Raw genomic sequence first — 5047 nt, 5'->3', positions numbered from 1 at the left:
TGGACTCAATTCTTCCTCAATCTTGGCACTAAGAATTTAATCAAACATTAATCAACATTTTAATGCTAAGCAAATATTCTCAATTATCCCAAAAATGTTTTCAATCATACATTAGTTAAATGTGTAAAAGACAGAAATTTAATGAAAATTGGTCAGTGGGTATGTATAACATGTGGTGCTAAATAGTTATAAGGTGCTGTCATAGAAATGTAAAACAGAAGAGATGGTGAAGAAAATATTACATATTGTTACAATCTGATTCATCCTTTTCCTTCAAAGATTCCTTTGCATATTTTTCTGCTCCTCCCTTACATCTTTTGAAACTATTTCATGTATTCCTTTAGTTAATTCACCAACACAGCTGAGTTTTAGTTCAAAAGTTGTACTGTATAAATTATTTTTTCAACTTGGTTAACAATGTCACAGCAGGTCATTTATTTCATCTGAAGCTTTTCTATTTTTGTCTTTGCAGCTTGCTTATCTTTGCCAATGGTGCAGCCCCAGGAGCCACAAGAAACACCTGACTGGTCAACTACATAGAGCTGTGCATCACCATTTGCAATGTAAGGCCCTAACATGAAACTTCAACCAAAATGTCTGACAGCACTGTATATGTATAAGCATGTACATATATGGCCACAATGTCTGAAAGATGTTTTATAGGAATATTTTAGCCAAAATTATGTCTAAAATTGGATGCTTTTTCTCTTCCTATGTCTGCTAATGAATGAGCTTCTGCCAATAAACATGCTACTCCCATTCTAACATGTCAATCAACACTAAAATGTCATTTATTGGAACCTTCTTTATAAAATTTAGAAAGAGCTAATTTTTCTACCCCAAAGACAATACTATCTTTACTTCTGAGCCCAATAGCTGTACAACTATTTTTCACAGCCTTCATGTCATATTCAACTTGAAAAACTCTTCCATTAGGAGAGAATGTAGAAGCTAACAAGTCATATCCCATTTCAACAGACCTCATGGTGCTAACCTGGCAGACCATGGAGCACTTCCAGGCTTGAAGTGCTGTTCCTATGCCATGGCAATGTCCACATAAATAATTTTAATGACATATACTTCAAGAAGTGTTCAACATCCTTAGTCATCAGGGAAATGCAAATCAAAATGACTCTGAGATACCATCTTGTACCTGTCAGAATGGCCAAGATCAAAAACGCTAATGACAGCCTATGTTGGAGAGAATGTGGAGTAAGGGGAACACTCTTCCACTGCTGATGGGAGTGTAAACTTGTACAGCCACTTTGGAAATCAGTATGATGGTTTCTCAAAAAATTGGGAATCAATCTACCTTAAGACCCAGTGATAACACTCTTGGGCATATACCCAAAGGATGCTCAACCATACCACAAGGACACTTGCTTAACTATGTTCATAGCAGCACTATTCATAGTAGTCAGAACCTGGAAACAACCTAGATACCCCTCAACTGAAGAATGGAAAAAGAAAAAATGGTATATCTACACAATGGAGTATTACTCAGTGGTTAAAAAAAACAATGACATCATTAAATTTGCAGGCAAATGAATAGAACTAGAAAAAAATCATCCTGAGTGATGTAACCCAGACCCAGAAAGACAAACACAGTATGTACTTACTCATCAGTGGATATTAGATGTAAAGCAAAGGATAACCAGACTACAATCCTCAGCCCCAGAGAAGCTATGTAACAAGGAGGACCCTAAGAGGGATATGTATTGATCTCCCTGGAGAGAGTAATTAAATGAGGTGTCCTGGGTAAAGTGGGGGTGGAGGAAGTAGAGGAGAGGGGATGGGGAAATGGGAACATGGATTGGGATGGTCAAGTTGGGGGGCAAAATGAAGGGAGAGAGTAACAAAAATGACATCTTGCTAGAGGGAGCCATTGTGGGGATAGGGAGAAAACTATAGCAAAACTCCCAGGAAACCACAAGGATGATCCCAGCTAAGACTCTCAGCAATCGTGGAGAGGGTACTTGAACTGGCCTTCCCCTGTAATCAGATTGGTGACTACCCTAATTGTCATCATAGAACCTTCATCCAGTACCTGATGGAAGTTGAAGCAGAGATCCACAGCCAAGCACTGGGACAAGCTCTGGGAGTCCAGTTGATGAGAGGGTGGAGGGATTATAAGGGCAAGGGGGCACCAAGATCATGATGGGAACACCCACAGAGACATCTGACCTGAGCTTGTGGGAACTCGTGGACTCTGGACAGCTAAGGAGCTGCCATGGGACTGACCTAGGCCCTCTGCATCTGGGTGACAGTTGTGTAGCTTGGTCTTTTGTAGGACCCCTAGCAGTGGGACCAGAACCTGTCCCTGGTGCATGAGCTGGCTCTTTGAAACCTATTCCCTATGGTGGGATGCCTTGCTCAGCCTTGATTTGGGAGACAGGGAGTTTGGTCTTATCACAACTTGATATGCTATGCTTTGTTGATTCCCAAGGGAGACCCTACTCCATCTGAATGGAGAGGGAGGAGTGAATGGAGGGTAAAAGGGAGGTAGGGGAAGGTGAAAGGAGGGAGGGAAAGCTGTGGTTGGTATGTAAAATTGCTGTGGATATCGCTCTGTATAAATAAAATGGTGATTGGCCAGTAGCCAGGCAGGAAGTATAGACGTGACAAGCAGAGAAGAGGATTCTGGGAACAAGAAGGCTGAGTCAGGAGACGCTGACAGCCACCACCAGGAGTACCAACATGTAAAGTACCAGTAAACCACGAACCATGTGGCAAAGTACAGATTAATAAAAATGGATTAATTTAAGATAGAACTAGATAACAAGAAGCCTGCCATGGCCATACAGTTTTTAAGCAAAATAAGTCTCTGTGTGTGTACTCGGTTGGGTCTGAGTGCTGTGTGATTGGCGGGTGAGAGAGATTTGTCCTGACCATGGGCCAGGCAGGACTGGAGAAAACTCCAGCTACATAAAATAAAATAAAAGAATATCCAGCTGTAACGCATTTTCCTAATTAGTTATTGATGGGGGCAGCACATTGTGAGTGGTACTATCAATGGACTGGTGGCTCTATATGAAAGCAGGCTGAGCAAACCATGAGGAGAAGCTAATAAGTAGCACTCCTCCATGGCCTTTACATCACCAGGTTCCTGCCCTGCTTGAACTCCTGTACTGATTCCTTTGATGGTGAACTATGATGTGTAATTACAAACTGAATAAACCCTTTTCTCCCCAACTTGCTTTTGATTATGATGTTTCATCACAGCAATAGTAACCCTAAGACAATCCCAAACAGCAATCTATAAACATTTGTCTTTATACCCTAATGTTGAATTTTATCAAATAAAGGAAGTTTCTTACACATTATCATTACTATTATTATTTAGATTTGAGAGTTTAATAAATGTAGTCTTCACCCCTCATCAAGGAAACTTCTCTGTAGCTAAAAGTTTTCCTGCCTGGCCCACAGTCAGGACAAATCTCTCTCACCTGCCAGTCCCACAGCCGCTCAGACCCGACCAAGTAAACACAGAGACTTATATTGGTTACAAACTGTATGGCCGTGGCAGGCTTCTTGCTAACTGTTCTTACAGCTTAAATTAATCCATTTCTATTAATCTATACCTTGCCACGTGGCTCGTGGCTTACCGGCATCTTCACATGCTGCTTGTCATCATGGCGGCTGGCAGTGTCTCTCTGACTCAGCCTTCCACTTCCCAGCTTTATTCTCCTCCTTGTCCCCCCTATACTTCCTGCCTAGCCACTGACCAATCAATGATTTATTTATTGACCAATCAGCAACATATTTGCCATACAGAACATCCCACAGAACTTCTCTTTTAAATAGACTACAGAAAACCACAACCAACAGAAATGTAGAGTTGTGGACCCCAGTCCCAGTGGATACATCTACAAAACACTTCAGAACCTAAGGTTCAAGGAACATTGTGGGAAGACTGTAAGAGTCAAAGGATCAGGGATTTTGTCTCCTAGTAACATCAGAAGCTATACCCATAAAATTTCATAAACATGACCACCTGAACATGAGCTGAATACAGATGACACCAATGAACCTGCCAAAGTGGATAGGGAAAAGACCATTAGGAATTAGCCCCAAACAAAGAATTGCAGGCAACTGAGTAAAGCTATTGAGTGGGAGAGGTAGTCCTCAGGGAAAAGCACACCAACAGATTGTTCAGTGTCAAATGGTCATCTCTAAAAATATGCATACTAGTAACATTATATGGACTCAACAGGCTATATTTAGGAATATACATATGTATATACAAATACATATGTGCATGAGATAACAATTATGAAAATAGAGGCCATGAATTTGAGGAGAGTGGGGAGGGGTAAATGAGAGGGTTAGAAGGGAAGAAAGGGAAAGGAGAAACATTGCAATTAAATTAAATCTCAAAACTAAATAATAATAGTAATGATAATGTGTAAGAAACTTCCTTTATTTAATAAAATTCAACATTAAAAACTAGAGTGGATGGGGGCTGGATAAATGATTCAGTTGTTTAAGAGCACTTTGCTACACAACCATGGGGACTTAAGTTTCGATCGCATTACCCACATAGCAAGTCAGAACTGGTCTTGTGTGTCTGTAATCACAGCACTGTGGGAAGTGGAAGCAAAAAGATTTCTGGGACTTCCTGGCTGCCAATCTTAGCTGAAAAGTATGGCAACCTTCATGTTCAAGGACAGTTCCTGAACCAAAGTAATAAGGCGAAGAATGATAAAGGTGAAAACCTAATGCCCTCCTCTGGTCTCTGAACATGGGCTCACCACACATATACCACATTCACAAATGTGAAAAAAGAGTAGGCATTAACTTAATTCAAAATATTTAAAATATAAAATTTTAAATGAGTTACAGAAAAATAAAAGGCAAAAAGTAAGATGTTTTTCATCTATGTTATTAAGCTCCCCCTGTTTAACATAGTTCTATAGGTGCAGGCCCTAATAATATAAAGAAAAAATGATTAAGAACAGCTAAAATCACAATAATCCTTATGTGCACGAAATATATTCCAAGAATGCCAGTAGAAGCCTGACACCATGGTTAGTATCAAACTTTATAT

General features: G+C 40.1%; 1 pseudogene; it reads right to left on the bottom strand.

The window, feature by feature from the left end:
- Window positions 1-238: 238 nt before the first annotated feature.
- Window positions 239-985, bottom strand: LOC131896087 (proteasome subunit alpha type-3-like; annotated as a pseudogene).
- Between the last annotated feature and the right edge of the window lie 4062 nt (window positions 986-5047).

The sequence above is a fragment of the Peromyscus eremicus genome, chromosome 19, assembly GCF_949786415.1.
Source record: "Peromyscus eremicus chromosome 19, PerEre_H2_v1, whole genome shotgun sequence".
NCBI lineage: Eukaryota > Metazoa > Chordata > Mammalia > Rodentia > Cricetidae > Peromyscus > Peromyscus eremicus.
Note: the sequence above shows the minus strand (reverse complement) of the source record. Positions and strands in the feature narration are given on the sequence as shown.